At 42.3% G+C, this 20,895-nt stretch overlaps 1 protein-coding gene across 1 annotated transcript in view; it reads left to right on the top strand.

Moving 5' to 3' along the window:
* The window catches only part of ERC2 (ELKS/RAB6-interacting/CAST family member 2), a 900,269-nt gene extending 879,726 nt beyond the window's left edge, over positions 1-20,543 (top strand). The window contains exon 19 of the mRNA XM_040246394.1: positions 19,624-20,543. The gene's annotated coding sequence lies outside the window, so the exon portion shown is untranslated. The remainder of the gene's footprint in view (positions 1-19,623) is intronic.
* Positions 20,544-20,895: the final 352 nt, after the last annotated feature.

Genomic DNA, 20,895 nt, shown 5'->3' with positions numbered 1-20,895 from the left:
TGAGGAGGGAACCTGGGAGCAGCCAGGACTGTGTCTCTCTCAGTGACTTGGGGACCAGGTATAGAACCTCTATTTTCTTGCCCCTCACTTTTTTTCTTCCTTCTCATACCAGCACCAAACAAATGATTACTCTTTTTTGACCTCTTTGGGGTGAGCCAGGTGGTCCTTTTTGTCAGTATAAGGTAGGCACCCTTGCTTCCATTTTGCAGAGGAAGAAACTGAGCTTACATGGAGTCAGTCCCCTGGGTCCCAGGGCTGCTGAGTGGCAGAGCAGCCATGTGGGGTCCTAGACTCTGTGCAATCTCGTGTCTAGATGTCACTGACCAGGGCAGCCAGTTCTTCCCACAGAATGCCTCTCCCATCCACCACTTCCCAAACTGTCTTCTCAGCAGAGTGTGGACTCATCACCACCCGCCTCCAGCAGCATCTCGGTGGTTTCCTTGACTCAGAGCTTCCTCAGCCCATCCAGCCTGCATGCCTCAGCTGGGCTCACCTTCCCGAAACACGCTTTCTCTGCGCCCCTCCCCTGATGACAGATTGCCGGTTCCTCCTGTTTCCAACCACATTAGGTTCAATTACCTCTGCCTAATCCTCATATTCTTCCTAAATGGGTCCCCCAGGCAGTTTCTATAAATTTTCCACCGCTCCAAGATAATGAGATATTTTTTCCTCTTCTAAAAATATATAGCGTTCATTCTTCTTTCCATGTTTTCATATTATTTGCCTTTATATGAAATGCCCCCATTTTGTGTTTAAATCCTACCTAATGGATTTGGCCTAGTGTGCTCCTTTAGGAAGCCTTCTCTAAAACTTTGAAAATGTCATTGTCTCCCTCTCTCCAGAACTCCTGGGACTCTTGAATTTAACTCTGTTTTCCCCAGAATTCCCTTTTCCTCATCACCATGGCTTCCCCTACGGCAATCGCATCTCCAGCTTGATAAGTCCTTTATGACAAGGTAGTGGTCTATTTCTGTTGTTTTCTCTGTGCTTAACAGAGGACTAGAACATAATAATCAAAACTAACATTTATTAAGCACTTAATAAATGCCAGGCACTGTTTACATGTATTAATTCTTGTAATCTTCACAATAACCCTCTAAGATGAAGACTGCTATTAGCTACATGTTCAGATGAAGAAACTGAAGGATTGAAAGGTTAGGTGACTTACTTGCTCAAGTGATGAAAGTTGAAATGCAAACCATGCAGTGGAGCCCATGTCTGCACACCACACTGTGCCCACCTTGTACTGTCCTAGGGGTCAAATGTGTGTAAAAACACATTTGGTCGTAGAGGCCAGTGAGAGAATATGGATTCTTTTTCTGGGATTTCCACGCAGCTGATGAAGCTCATGGTTCCCAGACTTTCCTCTAGAAATGGGTTTGTAGCTCCTGCCTGTCACCTGGCAGCTGGAGAACTGTGTATTCAATTGGAATAGTCTGTGTTAGAAAAGTTTTGAGTTTCATCAGCACTGTTCAAGTCCCACTTGGAACCAACCTGACCTTTGCATGAGAGATGTAACTCAAGCCCCTACTCCTCCCTTCTCTGGTAACATGAGCCTCTTCTAGTTGATTTTAGATACTTTAATCCTTTTTGGAACAAGGTAGGTTATAAACAAACAGAGTCAAGTATTTTAAAATTTTAATAGCAGCAAAAACTTCCATAAGACTCTTGAACTACAATTTGATCATTTTGAGAAACTCGTGACTGCCTGGATCAACAGTGTCACTTTCAGAGCTTGGATCTCTGTAGCACATTTAAGCAGCTAATTTGAGGGAAATTGCTGGTAGCTTGCATTTTCCCAATCTGCACAGTTTCAGATGCTGCTGCTGTAGCATATTTTCCACAGTAGTGTAGATATTTGTTGGATTTTTAATTTTGATTTCTGACCAACCAAAATATCGTCCGAATTGTAAGGAAGAATCAAATGATAAAAGACCTTTAAATTCTAATACCCAGGGTGTGTCACTGTGTCAGTACATACCTAACTTCATGTTGAGGTCACACCTGCTGCACCACATTTCTGACTAATGCCCAGGACAGTGCCTCCTATGGGGTCAGTGCTTGGTACATGTTGGCCAGGTAGAATTCTGGAGGTTTTACCTGGCTTCTACAAATACTGTTGGTTTGCTAATCAGAAGCAAAGTGTTATCTATAAGAGAAGTGTGACCAGAGTTCCAAACAGTTCTGTTTGTCATGTTAGTCTGGGGGATTTTACAATGCCAGCTGTTGATTGAATGAAGCATGAAGCAAAATAGATTTGGGATAGGAAAAAAAAAGTTCTTACTCAACTCCATCCAGTTGGTTTTCTGTAAAGAGTGCCATTACACCATGTCTCCTCTGAACAAGAAGGTAATAGTGTGTGTCACACGAACACAAAGCCCTTCAGGATCTTGTCCTGGCTTTTCTTTCCAGTCAGCTCTCACCTCTGCCCAACAACACGTGCCTGATGCTCCAGGACCCCGACCGGCTTTGCATTCCCTAATCCATCATCCTCTCCCTGCGGGCGGTGTTCTTCTCCCCAAGACAGCCTAGCTGTCTCCTTGCATCTTCTAAAAGCCTCAGACTGTGTGTGTGTGTTAAATGCTCAGTCGTGGCCGGCCCTTTGCGACCCCATTGACTGTATAGCCCACCAGGCTCCTCTATCCATGGGATTCTTCAGTCAAGAATATTGGGGTGGGTTACCGTTCCCTTCTCCAAGTGATCTTCCCGATGCGGGGATAGAACCTGGGTCTCCTGCATTGCAGGTAGATTCGTTACCATCTGAGTCACCCAAGCATCCCTCCCTACTGAATTCCGTCCCCTTCAAAAGTAGAAATGCCACTTCTCAGTGTTCCAGATTTGCAGCGCAGGAGTCTCTTATTGCCTATTAACACTTGGTATTGTAATTATTTATGTGCCTGTGTCGCCAGCCAGAATAGGAGTTCCTGGATCTCTGTATCCCTACTCCTACCTGGCCCCGGCCACCGCCACCCCGGCCTCCAGCAGAGTGCCTGGAATATAGTGGGTGCTTAGCGCTCTTGTTGAAAGGGAAAACAGCAGGAGGGAGATGGTGGTAGATAAATGATACCTCACAAAGGAAGAAGAGAAGCTGTAACCTGTCGGCTTGAAATCCCCCAATATATTCCATTCTCTCTTTGTTGTCACCCTGTTCTGCCTTTCATGAGGGAGCAGTTTGCCCCATGTGAAAAGTAAAACCCACTTGTCTTCAGGTACGTGTTATACTTGTGAAAAGTCTGGCATGTCCCAGCTGGATGTTAGGCCAGCCCACCGCTTGGGAGTTTTATCAGAGTGTCTTAGGTGTTATCTCCTGTCTCAGGTCTTCGGAGGAGAAAAAGTGATTAAAGAAACCAACTCTAGGGGAAATTACAGAGTCAGACATGGTTTTTATGGGTCAAGAAGCAGTCTGATCTTCCAGAGATGGAGTGGAAATGGGTGTGGATAATCATAATGCAGGGAAAATGCTTCAGGAGCCTCCCGACCATTTTCTCATGCAGTCATCTTTCATATCCTCAATAAGATAAAATCACCCTCAGGGTCATAAACCACTGCCAGAGTATTGGACAAGCCCCATAGGTAGTTGTTCTGAGCCAGTAAAAGCATCTTAATTGACCTAAATGACAACAGTTATGTTATAAATATCTAGAATTTATGACCTGAGAAGGCATAATCACATCTTCCATCAGTTAAGTTTGCATAGGAGAAGCTTGGGGATTTAAGATAGGGCTGCAAGTTGGGGGAAATCTGATTAGCCTTAACTTTATGACAAACACAGAGCTAAGTGAATCAGAGTGCTTTCAAGTTCCTGATCCCTGGGAGTTAAAGGCAGTGGTGTTTCAGAGTCGGTAAAAGCCACCCCATCCCTTCTGTGCAGCTGTCATTTTATTGGCCTTGTAAAGTCTCGCATTCACCGTGACAAATCCAAGACCATATACCTGTGAAGAGAAGATGTTTTAGATTACGGGATGCACAGGAAGCAGACGGTGGGAATAGAGGGTGAAAGCTGAAGCTGGTCTATGTGTTTATGCCACACTCTCTTTGGAATGTGCAGAGTCATTGTGAAAAGCAAGTAAATGTTGCTCCAAAGGGCACAGCAGCCTCTGATTAGATGCCTCAGCCTTTCAGCGTTTTAGTAGGTAAAATTCAAGATAGAAGTTTAAGATGACTTTATGCATCTGAAAATACCACCTATCTTTCAAGACAGTTGAAAAGTTAAACTTGGGATTTTAAAACATTATGTACATCCTGAAGGGTTTTTCTTTCTTTCTTTTTTTTTTAAATTGAGGGAAGGCATTAATATCAAGCAGTACTACTACATCTAAAGGAAAAACTCTAACCAAAGCCAACCTGTGAAAAGATGTGATGTACACCCATGGCTGATTCATGTCAATGTATGGCAAAAACCACTATACTATTGTAATTAACCTCCAATTAAAGTAAATAAATTAATTTTAAAAATAAATAAAAGAGACAGATTATAGAGATCAATTTGATATCATTGATCGCCCAGGTGATTGCCCCAGAGTTCAGTGATCAGTGCAGGGGAGTCATCTTCCTGGTAAAAGGCAAACAGCCAACTTTAGTCCCGTTTTGCAGAGCTCCAAAGGTGAACAGTCATTTTGCAGGGCAATGAAGTGCTCAGGTTATGTATTTGAATGCCAAATTCAGTGAAGTCAGTGAAATTTCGTTAATGCATTTGAGAACATTCCTTTCAAGCAACCTCCAACTAAAATCCATTGAGAGGGTAGTTGTCTTTGAACTCTAGAGATGGAGTTTATCCTCAGTTAACCTGATATTTCTGTTCACTGTTTTATAATTTAGGGACAGGGTTCTGAATTCTGAGAGCAACATGATAGTGTTTTGGCAAATGTATCCATCATTGATGTAGGAGCCCTTTTAGCTTCCCATATTTCTATCCACCGGTAAGGAGATTTCCCAAACAAAAGATGTTTTACACAGAATTCTTATACACGTGTCCATGTTCTAACAGTTCCTGAGAGGCAGATGGGTACTAAGGGATGCAATGAACATGTTACTTCTCAGTGGGTATAAAAAAGAACTTTAATTTTGATTTTATTTTTATCATACTTTCCATTCTTCCATATCCCTAAGTCTTGCATATCCCCAGTCCAGGATCCCATACCTTACAATGTGAAAGAAATGGGAAATCTGGAACTGATTTTGAAATTATGAAACATGGAGATGAAATGAGTGGGGATAAGTGTACAAATGAATAAGCCCCGATAAACACAAAGCCTGGTGCGAAGGACACATCATTATGGGTTTGAACTCCTGCTTTTACGTTTCCGCATAATGCATTCTAGCATTTGCTTTGTGTAGTGCTTGGGAAGATTTTGGTGTTAACAGAATTCTTTTCTAAAGAAATTCCTTTAGATTCCTTCAGAATTTGTCTGATTTCCAGGTTCCAATAGGAAAAACACAGATGAGATTTTAATAGAAAAATAGTGTTTCAGATTTTTCATTTGGCAAGCACCCTACCATAGGTCTGCTCTTGTTTTATTAAATGGAGCAGGTCAGCTTAATAGAGGAGCTCTCAGCGTTGGTACCTTGATTTAAGGAAAGAGAGATGCATGGGCCACCTGGGAAATATACCCCCCTGGGATTCTGAGCTCCCTTGTATTTTCACTGTTCATTCTCATCTCATTGGAAAATACATTGGCAAAACAACTATATGTGCTGATAAATCAAGACCAAATCATTGAATATTCTTTACTTGTGTCTCCTTGAGAAATGAAAGCCAGATCCTTCCGTAAGATTCTTTCAGATAGGATTCTCTTCCTGTTGATCAGGAGAAGAGTGGTGGTGCTATCAGAATGTTTTAGTTTTTAGTTTTAGTGCTTTAGTTTTATTTTTTAGTTTTATCTTTCAGATAGGATTCTCTTCCTGTTGATCAGGAGAAGAGTGGTGGTGCTATCAGAATGTTTTATTTTTTAGTTTTAGTGCTTTAACCAACTTTAAAGGCAATACATTTTCATCATTAAAAATTACAAATAATTCAAAAGTCTTTGCGAAATAATTCCACCATCCAGAAATACTAGCATTTTGGTGAACTATGTGTCTTTCTACTTCTTTTTCTGTGTCTAGCCTCTGGGGCAGAAAAGAATGCAATCATATTATAAATGTTTTTATAACTTGCTTTTTGAACTTAATACTGTAGATTAGACACCTTTTCACAGTAACAGATATGTGTGTGTGTGTGTGTGTGTGTGTGTACATATGCATATATATATAACATCCTTTTTATAACTGCAGAGTATAGAATTTTTGCGTTACTTAACCAGTGGTTTTAGAAAAGGCAGAGGAACCAGAGATCAAATTGCCAGCATCCACTGGATCATGGAAAAAGCAAGAGAGTTCCAGAAAAACATCTATTTCTGCTTTATTGACTATGCCAAAGCCTTTGGCTGTGTGGATCACAATAAACTGTGGAAGATTCTGAGAGAGATGGGAATACCAGACTACCTGACCTGCCTCCTGAGAAATCTGTATGCAGGTCAGGAAGCAACAGTTAGAACAGGACATGGAACAACAGACTGGTTCCAAATAGGAAAAGGAGTATGTCAAGGCTGTTTATTGTCACCCTGCTTATTTAACTTCTATGCAGAGTACATCATGAGAAACGCTGGACTGGAAGAAACACAAGCTGGAATCAAGATTGCCAGGAGAAATATCAATCACCTCAGATATGCAGATGACACCACCCTTATGGCAGAAAGTGAAGAGGAACTAAAAAGCCTCTTGATGAAAGTGAAAGAGGAGAGTGAAAAAGTTGGCCTAAAGCTCAACATTCAGAAAATGAAGATCATGGCATCCAGTCCCATCACTTCATGGGAAATAGATGGGGAAACAGTGGAAACAGTGTCAGACTTTATTTTTGGGGGCTCCAAAATCACAGCAGATGGTGACTGCAGCCATGAAATTAAAAGACGCTTACTCCTTGGAAGAAAAGTTATGACCAACCTAGACAGTATATTCAAAAGCAGAGACATTACTTTGCCGACTAAGGTCCGTCTAGTCAAGGCTATGGTTTTTCCTGTGGTCATGTATGGATGTGAGACCTGGACTGTGAAGAAGGCTGAGTGCCAAAGAATTGATGCTTTTGAACTGAGGTGTTGGAGAAGACTCTTGAGAGTCCCTTGGACTGCAAGGGGATCCAACCAGTCCATTCTGAAGGAGATCAGCCCTGGGATTTCTTTGGAAGGAATGATGCTAAAGCTGAAACTCCAATACTTTGGCCACCTCATGCGAAGAGTTGACTCATTGGAAAAGACTCTGATGTGGGAGGGATTGGGGGCAGGAGGAGAAGGGGACGACCGAGGATGAGATGGCTGGATGGCATCATTGACTCAATGGACATGAGTCTGAGTGAACTCCAGGAGTTGGTGATGGACAGGGAGGCCTGGTGTGCTGTGATTCATGGGGTCGCAAAGAGTCAGACACAACTGAGCAACTGAACTGAACTGAATGATAAGAATGTAGTTCTTTTAAAATTTATTCTAAACTAAATTCCTGAAAGGAAAGTTACATGTTTATATTGATAAATATTGTTAAGTGGCCTCCTATAGGGGTTATGCCATGGTTTTTCCAGTAGTCACGTACAGATGTAACAGTTGGATCATGAAGAGGGCTGAGCACCAAAGAATTGTTGCCTTCAAAGTGTGGTACTGGAGAAGACTCTTGAGAGTCCCTTGAACAGCCAGGATATCAAACCAGGCAATCCTAAAGGAAATCAACCCTGAATATTTATTGAAAGGACTGATGCTAAAGCTCAAGTTCTAATACTTTGGCCACCTGATGCAAAGACCTGACTCACTGAAAAAGACCTTGATGCTGGGAAAGATTGAAGGCAGGAGGAGAAAGAAGCAACAGAGGATGAGATGATTGGATGGCATCACTGACTCAATGGACATGAGTTTGAACAAACTCAAGGAGCTAGTGAAGGACAGGGAAGCCTGACATACCTCTGTCTATGGGGTTGCAAAGAGTCCGACATGAGTGAGCACCAGAACAACACCTTTCTTTTATGTCTTGAATGGCACCACCTCTCTTCAAATCTTTTGGTTTTGTTTTACTTTCCTTTTCCAATTTAACTCCAATCCGTACTGAGTTCTCCAATTTTCTTTCTGGGTGGTAGGAAAACAACTAAAATGCTAAGCTCCAAAGTCAGTTCAGGGAGGTTGAGATGAAAAATGTCCTTACAGAGCTGACCCCAGTGGCAATGAGCACACTCCATTCCCCTACCACCAAGGTCCATGGGACTTCTCTCCTGTCAGTACAGTCCCCAACTTTAAATTTTAGAGGTTTCTGGATGAGTGGCCTATCCCATTTTCCTTGTGAGAACAGTTTTCTTTATTGTAGGTTAAGATTTGTTGGCTTTAGTCGATAAAAGAGAAATGCCTGGTGCTGGAGACAGGCAAGTGGTCCCACTTTCCTTGCTAAAGCTTACAAACACATGAAACAAAGTTCAGTTAACGGGTTGATTTTTGCTGGGCATACGTTTTGAATCTGTGGCTTCTTGGCCATTGAGGGGTCTGAAGTTCGGGGCCTTTTATCCTTTTATTGGTGAATTCACTGAAGTGTAGGCAGACAGAAAATGTTCAAGTGGCAGGCAGATAAACTTGTTAAATCCCTGGGAGTCTTTCCTTCCTTACTCAGGGAGTTTATCATCTTGGCGGAGTTAAAAGGCAATTAGGCCTCCAGGTCTTTGCTGGCTTGTTTATTGGCGTTTTACACATGGGTGTTGAAGAGACAGGGCCGTATTAAACATTCCGATCCTGCTGGCCGGAGGGGAATGAGACCTCAGCCCAAGTCTCCTTGAGAGTGAGAGAGAGCCTTGCCAAAAAGCTGGAGGAAAATCGTTTAAATATAGTACCTGTGCCCCACGATGCTCATTGTTGGTGGAAAATTGCAGTCGGCTAGCTCCATGCTGTGTTACATTTCCTGGGAAATGGTTTTATGGACGGGCATTTGATGAAAAAGTTCATTCCTTTTGTAATTGTTAGCTGACCCCATGGTGTTAGTTAAGGTAGAGGCACACTGGAAATGTTTCTTGCTCCAAACCTCTAGGGCCAGCCCATTCATGAGAAGGGAAGGCTGTCAGTTTGAAGTTGGATGGGGGACAGGGTCCCACTAAGACCCCTGGTCTTTTTGGTTCTCTGAGCCTCCCCAGGCTGGCTAATCCTGGGCAGAATTGTGAAGGAGGTAGGTCGTGGGTTTCTGCAACGATTTCTCCCTTCTCTCACACCCTCCCCTCCATCTGCCCAAAGTCTTTGACACTCCTGTGTTAGCAAAGTAATATGGTTCCTCAACCCCACCCTGAGATTTTTTTTTTTTTTTGAGTCAGTGGGCACTCATCTCAATGGAACTGATGCAGATGTCCAGGACAGTGTAGCACAGTGCTTAACACACAGATTCAGGAGTCAGGCACCCCTGAGTTTTACCTTATTGCTCTATGACTAATTCTGTGGCTCATCTCCCCTTTAATCTTAGCTTTTTTAATCTCTAAAAGAAGAACAAAGAGAATCTCTACCATGCTAATTCGCGGAAAGAGTAAGTAACACATGAAAAGTGCTTAGTATAGTGCCTGTCACATAAGAGCACAATAAATAGTAGCTGTTATTATTATTAAAATATACTTTGTTTAACCCAGATATGTGTAATATATATCAAGAGATGTATGTATTATACACACACACTGAATTAAATGATAAATATATTTTTGGACCAAACCTATAAAACCTTAGCTACTTTTATTTTACCAACTAGGGTGCTGCTGAAATGTAAACACCTATGTGGATGAAATGAAAATCCTTCTTCATGTCTAGAATACCTGGGATGTGAAGACATCAGTTTCCACAACTGGCTATTGTCCTCAGCAGTCAAGGGAACTTCTTTTCTAAGTGGCTGCTCCCTATCCACATCGTGGTTTCTTAAGAGTTAGGCACCTTGCCTTAATTTTCTCAGCTAAAGAAAACACAATAGATAACTGTAGCTTTTATTCCCAATCTGAACTTCCATGTTCTGAAACTAATTTGCCATAGTGTCTTGCCAGCATCTGTGCAAAAGGACTTCCTCTTGCTGAGTAATGTGGTTCTGATTAAGGACATCCTTTAAGACCCGGGAGGATCGCCTGGTAAGGAAACTGGTCTGGGATGCCAGCGAATTTCCATCCCCTAGTCAGATATATGATATTGAAGACCAGAAGTTAGACGGAGTCTACCGTTAAGAAGACTCAGAAAGAGAATGAAAGCAAATGGCTGACAAATTGGCTGTCTTTTATGCAAAACTGACAAGCAACCCTGGGCTCTTACAGAAAGGATATGCAGAGCCCCTCAGGCCAAATGGCTCGGCAGGCAGTCCGCAGGCTTTTTGAAGTCTCTCCTTGCATGCCACTACTTTTAACAGGACCCTCTGCTGAATTGCCTCTTCATAAACATGTGAACTCTTAAATTTTACCTAAAATATCTGAGATATGAAAACTTAATTTTCACCTAAAATACCTGAGTTTCAACACCTATAATAATGCATTCTTCCCTTTAGCGCATGTGATGTTAGAGTGAAATGCCTGTGTTATGTACAAACCTAGTTTTTTTTTCCTCTCTACACTTTGAATTGGGTCATAAATGCTCAAGCTTGCTTTGTTCCACGATGATGCTAGACCTTTCCCTAGACCCATTAGGCACAAGCTCACCCCTGTGATCGCCAGGGGGTGACTCAGGGAACTCAGGAGGATCCCATTTGCTCCCCAGATTCAGGGAAGGTCTGCTTTCCTGGGGGAAGGACGAAGGTGGTGCGCAGTGAGCAATGGAGTTTGAAGAGCTTGGGGTTTCTTTACCAAATATCTAAGAATCTACTAATAGTTGTAACTCTAATGTGATTTTCTTGTTAATCTGTGTCAAACCATGAAACCTGATACGTTAGCCATGACTAAGCCGTGAAATTTGTCAACTTTGTCTGTGATTTACACAAGCTCTGTTTAAAAAAAAGAGAAGCCTTAGCACAAAGTGTGGAAGATTACTTCCCAGCGTGTTTTCCCCAGCATGCCACAAGTATCTTGTGACAACAAGTAAGAACAGAGTGTATGTGTTTCTTCTGCTGTTTCAGGGACTGAGAATGGATAAACTAAAGCCCAAAACTAAATCATTTATTTTCCTTTGAGATGATATATACACATATGGTAGATCTGCTTAGTAGATGTTGATAGGTGTTAAATAACGTTCAAAAATAGTTTTATGGTTCTTATCATTGAACATGATAAGAAACTTCCTTAAAGTGATAGATTATTTGTTTTTGAAAGAAGATAAATGAGTCAAACCTGTATTTTGTTTTGATTCATAAATTGTACAGTAAATCTCTTCAGTGTAGAGAGGTTCTGGATATAAGTACTGGAACCTGAGACTCCTTTTTGTCATTGGCTAACTGGGTGAATTTTATATAAGTCACTTAATGTTTTTTCCTTTCCAAAAAATGAAACATAATATTGAGAACTCTTTTGGAGGAGGCTTGGGCTTCCCTTGTGGCTCCGCCTGCAATGCGGAAGACCTGGGTTCAATCCCTGGGTTGGGAAGATCGCCTGGAGAAGGGAAAGGCTACCCACTCCAGTATTTTGGCCTGGTGAATTCCATGGACTGTACAGCCCATGGGGTCATGAAGAGATGTACACTACTGGGTGCCTTTCACTTTCACTTGCAAGAGGCTTGAAGGCATAAAAGAGATACTATCTCTGAGGTACAGAGCTGAGCACACACATCCTTTATCCACCTGGGCTACTGTTATAATTAGTATAAAATTGTCTAATAATGTAATCTGGGCTTCCCAGGTGGCACAGTGGTAAAAAATCTGCCTGCCAATGCAGGAGACGCAAGAGACACAGGTTCGATCCCTGGGTCGGGAAGATCCCCTGGAGGAGTAAATGGCAACCCACTCCAGTACTCTTGCCTGGAAGATTCCATGGACAGAGGAGCCTCGTGGGCTTATGTCCATGGGGTCACAAAGAGTAGGACATGACTGAATGACACAATAATGTGACTGAGCACACACAATAATGTACCAGATCATTGGGGATCCTTGTTACCCAAAGGAAATTTGATTAAGTTCATGTACTTGGAAAAGTATTTACCAAAGGAAAACTGGGCAGTGTTTCGTGGGAGACCAACGCAGAGGAGGAAAGACATGTTGCAGAACGGTAGAGGGGTGGGGGCTGGGATGTCTTTCTCTCCTCTCCCTGCCATCACCTTTCCTCTCAGAATGCCCAGATCTCCCCCACTGTCCCCTGAACTCTATAGAGTCAGGATCAGATAACCAGATGACTTCAAACCTTGACTTTGGTCCAATCGTTTTAAACTTTTATTTTTCTTTTAAATACTAAATCTTGTGCAGTGTTCTAGGATCTAAAATGACTGTTATCAGTTACCTGGGACAGAAGCTGGGATGAAAGCTGTGAAAACAGTGTTAGATCAATCTGTACATTTTACAGACAATGACCCTCGAGTCCATGGGGATCAGATGACTTGCTCCAGTTCTCACCACTGCTGGCTGAGAACAGCCTGGCCTCGTCTTCTTGCCTTTCCCAGTTCCTGTGCTGTTACCCTGACTTCTCTTCCCACATCAACAGGAGGGAAAACAAAGCATAAGACTTCAGGATGGCTTTTGTCACCTTACCCAGGCTCTTCCAGCCTCCTTGGGCCCTCAAAAGATCCGTAATCATTGTTATAGAAACAATGAACCTCCCTTCCATTCAGAAATTCTATGCAAAATATTGTGAATATGTATCCATGCATTTTTCTATGAAGAAGGTCCAGAACTTTTATCAGAGTCTCTCAGAGGGATTTATGACCTCAAAAAGGTTAAGAATGATTTTCTTATAATTTGTGCCTATAAAAATAAAAATTCTAATTCTGAGTGGCAAGATTAACAATTACATCAGATTTTTTAACCTTTCAGTACAAACATAGCATGCAACTCATGGAGTGTCAGGCTTGCTTATAAAAGAGCAGTTGGGTCCTAAGTTTTTTAGGTTGTTTCTGTAGTTTTAGTTTTCAGCCTGAGTCCTAGATGGAACTAGATTCTAACCATCTTTGAACCTGGATGGTTCAAATTTAATGCATGTTTTGTTTTGTTTTATTTTGTTTTCTTTCATTGCTCTAGAAAAGTGCATGTATTTCTAGACATGGACTTGGATTTATTTGCTCAATTCTGCTTTGATCTTGGATTAGGGTTGTCATATTTTACAAATAAAAATATAGTATACCTAGTTATCTCGGAATTTAAGATAAACAATAAACAATATTCTAAGCAGAGATCTGGAGAAGGGGAAGGAAAATTGGATCAGCTGTGCATTATGCAAAAAGCCTTCTTTCAACTGTAGAACTTTTGTTGTAGAAATTAAAGCACATTTGTTATAAACAAGCAGAGAATCTTTTTGAGGTGGTGGAAATGTTCTAAAACTGGTTTGTGTCGATGTCTGCACCATAAATAAATGTACTCAAAATCATTGAACTTTAAACTGAAGATGAATGAATTTGATGGCATGTATTTACTGGTTGAAAAAGAATTATGGGATAGCTTTATAAAAACTGTTGCTTAAGTTTTTTATTCTGAATTTCTTACCTATTTGAGAAGACAAATCCACTGTTCAGAATGAAGCATGAAAATGCTTACATCAAATTTTGTGTAAAATTTCTACATCTACCAAAGCGCAACTCCTGATGCCAATTCCTGCCTTAACCTGGATTCCACACACTGTGGAAGTAAGGCTTCTTCTCCCTGGCAAAAGCAAAGAGTTGCTGCTCTTAGAAGTTTTGTTCAGTTGTTGATTGTGAGGGTGACCTGTGACACCTGACACCCTAGTAAGGCTGCCTGTCCCCTACTTCATGCTGAGAAAAACCTAGGGAGAGCAGTATTTGGCTCCGGGTGTATGTAGAGCCTTGGGTTTTGTTCTTTTAGGAAACAGTGGCACATATCTGCTCAAGCAGACTCATGTTCTCACCTCGAGTAACATCTTTGGTACAAACAAAATGTTCACGTGCCAGGGTGTAGACTCAGTCAGGAGGCACCTCTGTCAAAACACAGAGCATCCATTGTGTGAATATAATGCCAATTGGAACCGGGCAGTGGGCTATTCTTCTCTTTTATCTCTGTTGATATAGAGATACATGGGTAGGTCAGGATGAATGATTGCCGAGGAGAGGGATGGGGTAGGGATGCTTGTCCACAGGAAAAGTGTGCCCTGAGACATTCATTCTTTTTTTTTTTTTTTAATTGGTCTAGAGGTGCTTTACAATTTGTGTTAGTTTCTGTTGTACAATGAAATGAATCAGCTGTGTGTATATGTATCAAAAGTTAAAGACCTGCTCCTCTAGATTTAACTACTAAATTCTACAAAGGACAATTCTTTGTAAGGTTCATTAAAGTCCCTGTGGCCCTCTGCTAGACCCTCCAGACAAGTACTTCTAGTTTTCCATTACTGTCTGTTCTGTTGCGTCTACCAAAACAAACAACAGTAAACCTAATAGAACAATGAGAGGAGGGCCATGGCCCCTCAGAGACGCCTATATTCTTACTCTTTCTCCATTCGAGATGCGAGCACACCCTAGCAGTCAGATCTCACTGGTTGCAGAAGAGAAGTGCAGACAGTGGAGAGTGAGGGGCAAGAAGAGGGAGCAGCTGGATCATGGTGATGGCTGGAGAGGAAGGTTTCCTGGTAACTGGGGCAGCAGAGGGTCCCAGCTCTGGGCATTTGAGGTCTCCTAATGCACCTCTCCTTGGGCTGAGGCATTACAACCTCTAGTGAAAGAAAGTACTAGACTCCATTTCACCCAAGGAAGCCCCAGCAAAGGCTAGATTTTAACACATCAACCTGGTTCTTCTGGCAAACTTGATCAAAAGTCAGTACTTTGAGAAGGGGCTTCCCAGGTGGCTCAGTGGTAAAGAATCTGTCTGCCAATGCAGGAGGCACAAATTCAATCCTTGGATTGGGAAGATCCCCTGGAGGAAGAAATGGCAACCCACTCCAGTATTCTTGCCTGGAGAATTCCATGGACAGAGGGGCCTGGAGGGCTATGATCCATGGGATTGCAAAGAGTCAGACACAACTAGTGGCTGAGCATAGACACATGCATGCAGTACTTTGAGGTGTCCAGAATTGTGTGCCTTAAAGCCTCATTGAAATCTCCACTACTGTGGAATTCCTGGGCTGGTCTCAGCCAGCTGCCAGTGTGAGGATATATAGTCTGCCCTCCATATCCGCAACTGCAAATCAAATATATTTGGGGAAAAAAAAGTCCAGAAAATTTCAAAAAATAAACCTTGACTCTACCATGCTCCAGCAACTATTTAAAGAGCATTTACATGGTGTTAGGTACAGAGATGATTTAGAGTCTACTGGAGGGTGTGCATAGGTTACATGCAAATTCTATGCCATTTTTGTTAAGGGATTTGGGCTTCCATGGATTCTAATAACTGCTAGGGGTCCTGAAATCAGTTCCCCGGAATACTGAGGAACTGTGACTAATTAACTCATTGATAAGGTGAACCAAACCTTTTCTTCAAGGCTTCACAATGCATATGCTAGTACAGCGGGTTCTATCTTCTCATTCAAGCAATCCTGAAGGAAGGACGTCTGCCAGCTCACTGTTAGTTACTGCTGGCATGTGGAAGAAAGCAAATGCCTTTCCTTTACAAAAGATTCTAGAAATCCATCAGTCTTGCCTATTTTAAGTTTCTTTGCCTACATATGTCAAAATAAGTGAGAGTATAATTTTTGGCCTTTTCTCTGTAGTGTGAGTTTTCAACTTTTGCTGGAGGGCTCATTTCTGTTCCACCTCTATTCCACCTTTTTGGCTGAACCTGGATTCAGGAAACCCAGCAACAAACTTAAGTTTCATTTTCTTTCCTGTGGAAACGAGAAGCCAGAGACCCACTTTGGAACTCGCTGTATAGATACTTGTTCTTCACTTTTAGTTTTCTCCTCCACATCCGTTTCCTCTCTCTGATCTTCAGGTAAAATTATTTCTATTAGATATATTTCTTCCCCACTTTGGTCCTTAATGGGTCAACTAACGTTATGTGGCTTCCTGACCCTGATAGAAGGCAATATTGAGATCCTAGGTCTTTTTGTTTAAGCAGGTTCTAAGGAGCCTGATGGTTCCTTCACTCCTCACACTTTAAGAAAGCATCATAATACTCAAAGATGCTGCAAGAAAAATCCAATAAATACTTCAGCTCATCTATTAAAGCAGTGATTCTCAATCAGAACCAATGTTAGTCCCAACCCCTGGAGACATTTCTGGGTGTCCAGTATGGAGAAGGAATGCAGCTAACATGTAGTAGGTGGAGACCAGAGGACTCTGCCACACCTGGAGTGCACAGTAGTTCCAACAACAAAGAATCATTTGGCCCCAATCTTGAAGAGTGCCAAAGCTGAAAATCCTGTGTTAGAAGAATTCTTGCTCTTTTTTCTTTTTCCCTCAAGGACTAGGGTAAAAGAATAAAAAAGAAAGAATATGATCCATTCTGGTGAGTGTGTGTGTCTTCAGTTCTTACATCCCACATGGATCCAGGAATTGGAGAGCACAAGGGTACCACTGAGCAGGGCAAAATGTAAGGTCAAGGCAGGTCTTCTCAGCTCCAACAGCTGTCTCAACTCCAAGGGGAGACAACTTTGACCAAAGCAGAGGACCAAAAACTTATAAGGATGTTTAGTTTGTGATAAAATCATTTTGTAGATTAAAGTGCTTCCTTCTGCCCATAAAATGGTATGCTTTTAAAATAACTCAAAAATAGAAGGCATTTAACTGTATTGTGAGCAGGAGGCAGGGCTGCTGTTCAGACCCATGGTCAGTTACTTCCAGCCTTATAATCAAGCCTGTCCAAGCTGTAGGTGATAGCGCTCTTCATATGTTCTCCAGTGTACTCTTGGATTACGCCATGATCTAAACACCCTTACTGTCAACACAAAGGGATTCAGGGAGTTTCCTGGAACCACTTTCTCTCTCTGCATCTCTTGGCTCCATTATTATCTCTCACTCCTTTGGTGGTAGCAAGATGGCTGCCTAAGGGCCAGATTGTACTTCCTCTCACATGAAAGCCCAGTTAGGAAGAGTGAGTCTCTTTCCCAAGGTTCTCTGCATGTCTCATTGGCTTTGGTTGGGTCGTGTGCTCAATCTTAAACCAATGCTGTGGTTAGGGGAATACTAGGAGCTGATTGGCTGAAGCCTAGGATACTGAACACCCCCTGAGCTGGAATGGAGCCTCGTGTTATGCTCCTGAGTTAAAAGTGGGGCAAATGTGTTACCTCAAAGGGAAATAGGGCTAAGATGACCAAACTAGGAGGAATGGATGTGCAGGAGGTTACACACACACACACCTCCACACATGCACGTGTGCTACTTGCCATTAAAAGGCATTGGAGTCTGTGGTGGAAGACTTGGGTTCTTGCTCTGACTTGGCCATTAACTAGCTTCATATTTTTGAGATAACATCATAAATCTTCCAGCCTCCTTTTTCTCCTCTGAAACATGGAAGTAATAATACTATTAGGGTGGTTATGAAAAATTAAGCAAGTATCTTGGGATATTGGAAGGGTTGTGCAAACAAGTGGTGGTGGCATTGTTAGATGCATTTAGTTGGTGAAGCTAGTTCAGCCTCTAGAATCTAGAAGAACCTAGAGCAGCTACAATCCATCCAGCTGTCCATGCAGGCCTTTGGAAGCCAGTGGCTAAATTTACCCCAATCCTCACTGTTGTAGGTCAGTTTGAAATCTTCTGAGGTCAATGGTTGAGGTAATTAACTTGCTGTGAATCTTGAAAAATTCTCTCTGTTAAATGACATAATTGGTTTTAATTATATAATCATGGTACTTAAAGTGTAGGGGTGAAAGGTTACTATTATATTTAGAAGTGAGATCCCCAAATGAAGCAGGGGCGTGTAAACCAGTGTTTCTTCAGATTTCTCTTTTTATTTTTTCACAGGGAAGTCAGAGTAGGCTGGCCTTGGCCCTGGCCATTTTGGATGATTATCTTGAATGAGGTAGCACTTGGGCTGCTCATGCATCATAGGAACCTTTGTAAAGGGACGGGAAAGGGCTTCCGTAAAGACCTCATTGTGATCTGAAGTTAATGAGCAGTGGGAGCTCAACTGTCAGCAATTGAATCTGATTGGGCAGGGTAATTATATGATTGCCTCTGGTGTTTGCACATGCACAGGGATATTTTTATTGGACGAAACCTAATTGCTTACTTACTTAATGCAGGGAAAACCTAAACAAATTTGTGTTGTCATAGGTTAAAAAGACATCCTTTCTTTGTCTCTAAAATAGCTGCCTGCCCTGCTTTTCAGAAGTGACGGGTTTTGTTTCATTCTGTCTTCAATCAAGGATATTGTCTGTAGGCCTTGAATTACATGATAGTATGAACATGTAAAGGAAAGCTGCTCTGGGCTGTGCATTTTGGTAAAATGACCACGTGCTTATAGCCATGTCTTAAACCATCCTATACAATGGTCTCTTTCATAATGCAAAGGCAGCTAGAACTTTATACAATACTCAAGCTACTCAGACTTTCACAGTTTCGTTTTTGTTTTGTTTTGTTTTTTTAATTTGTTTGTTTTGTTTTCTTGCATGGAGGCCTTTGCAAGACTGGCTTCCTAAACTATCTGGTTTTCCTTCGCTGCATAAGGCAAGTGGGAGATATTGTATCTGTGGTTGCCTTTTAGACATTAGAAACACTGAGGATAAGAACAGCAAAGTAAAGAGCTCCCTCTGTGATTTTCTGGGGACTTGAAGGAACAGGAAGGGTGGGGTGAGAAAGCCAAAGGGAAGAAGTCGTGGGGCTCCCACTCTGAGGATGACCTGATGCGGTCCAGTGTCTTCTGGTTTTGACTGTCCTGAGTGAGCTTGGCGTCTCACTTGACCTGTAATGCTGATGTGCAGCAAACAGATTGCTACAATGCAGTTCAATGCCACATTATTGCTTCACTTTTCCCCAGTCTTCTTGTAAAGCACACTATTGTCTGTGTTCTTTCCTTTCCTGAGATTCTACTGGAAGAGTCTGAAACACAAGAGCCCCTCATGATGAGAACTGCAGACCCCAGATGTGGTCCTTGTTGGGTGTAAGATTATGGGCTGGAGGATGGCTGTGAGCAGAGGGCATTAAGCCCCTCAGACCATCTGAGCTTTCTTATCTCAGAAACTGACCCATGCTCACATATCCCAGTCTTGTCTTGGTAACACCATGGGTCCTCTAGGGTCAGCGTGAAATGTCACTTCTTCTGGGAAGCCTTCCCTGATCGCCCTCCTCCAGTCTGATGGGCTGCCTTTGCTCTGTGCTCCATGATACCCTCTAGGTTCTTTTACCCATTGTCCTTTAAATACTTGTTTCACTGTACAAAATAGCCCATACACCCCATGAGGGCAGGTCTTGTGTTTATATTTGTCAGGACTATCTCCCCAGAGCCCAGCGCAGTTCTTGACGGGTGTGTCTGGAATGACTGAATGAGGAAAGGAATGGTTGTTGGGTGCCCGAGGGAGTTGTGGTGTGTGCTGCCTAGGCTTCCGTACCCTTGCTGTTAATACCACTTTCTTGTTGCTTATAATTTTCATTGCCCCAGATGATCCAGCTCTGTCGGAGGCACGGAGGCACAGTCAAATCTCATGCTGTACATTGATCACCTGTCCAACCTTTGCCTAGAGTGGGAGCCCCCAGTTCCTTCAAGAGATCCAACTTTACCTGTCTGTAAAGAAGAAGAGGAGGAGGGAGACAGCAGGGAGGATCCGGTGGCAGTTTAACACCAGAGCAGGTCCAATGTTTACTTTTACCCTTTTGGAGGTGGGTAACTGCAAATCCTGTGGGGAGCTGGGTTTCAGGGCTCTGCATATTGATTGGTGGGGCGGTACTCACATGTACTTCATGCTTTGCTGGAGTGTAGGGGTTGTTGTTTTTCTGTTTAAATTATAGCCAGACTGTTCTGTGAATCCCTAGAAGCATAGAACAAGCATCCAAGTTCATCATCCACGTGATGTAAATTTTAATTGTCCAGTGGCCTCCAGTTGTTTGTATTTTGCTGTGTGGATAGATTACGGTTCGTTCATTGGTTCCTATTCCATGACTATCATTTGCTTTTATCATTTGCCTATGGTTTTCAACAGGCTTTCTTGACTTGAAGCTCAAGCTTTTGATGTTTTGAATTTGTCTCTTCTTGGTTGGTCTCTTAGGCCGTGAGATCCTGGATAACTACTGAATCGATGACATTTCATTTAGGACCGTCCCTCTGTGTTTAAGTCTAGCCCTGTACAATCCTGGGGTATCTCTAACCAGCGTTTTCCCTAAGCAGAACGTGAATCTGTGACCTTGTAGGTCTTGGGCAAAAGAGATTCCTCTTGAACCCCACAACCCCCCAGCCATCCTTGAGTTTGGACTGCCTGTTGTTGGTTGGGCTGTGATAACAATTCCTGGGTGAATGGACAGATGTACGTGGAAACTGCAGCCTCACGTGTGGAGGGGCAGGGTAAGCTCTCAGAGACCCTGGGTGCTTCTTACATAGCAGTCTGTGCCAGCTCTCCTTTGTCTGAAGTATATTCTCTCTCTGTTGTTTCTTTTTTTTAAATTGTACTGGAATACAGTTGATTTACAATGTTGTGTTAGTTTCAGGTATACAGCAAAGTGAATCATTTAACCATATAGGTCATTACAGAGTACTGAGTAGAGTTCCCTGTGCTACGCAGTAGGTCCTTATGAGTTATCTGTTTTATATATAGTGGTGTGTATATGTCAGTCCCAATCTCCCAATTTATCCCTACCCCCACCTTACCACCCTGGTGACCATAAATTTGTTTCCTACATCTGTAATTCTATTTTTGTTTTATAAATAAGTTCCTTTGTA

This window comes from Oryx dammah, unplaced genomic scaffold (genome assembly GCF_014754425.2).
Source record: "Oryx dammah isolate SB20612 unplaced genomic scaffold, SCBI_Odam_1.1 HiC_scaffold_9, whole genome shotgun sequence".
In the NCBI taxonomy this organism is placed as follows: Eukaryota; Metazoa; Chordata; class Mammalia; order Artiodactyla; family Bovidae; genus Oryx; species Oryx dammah.
Note: the sequence above shows the minus strand (reverse complement) of the source record. Positions and strands in the feature narration are given on the sequence as shown.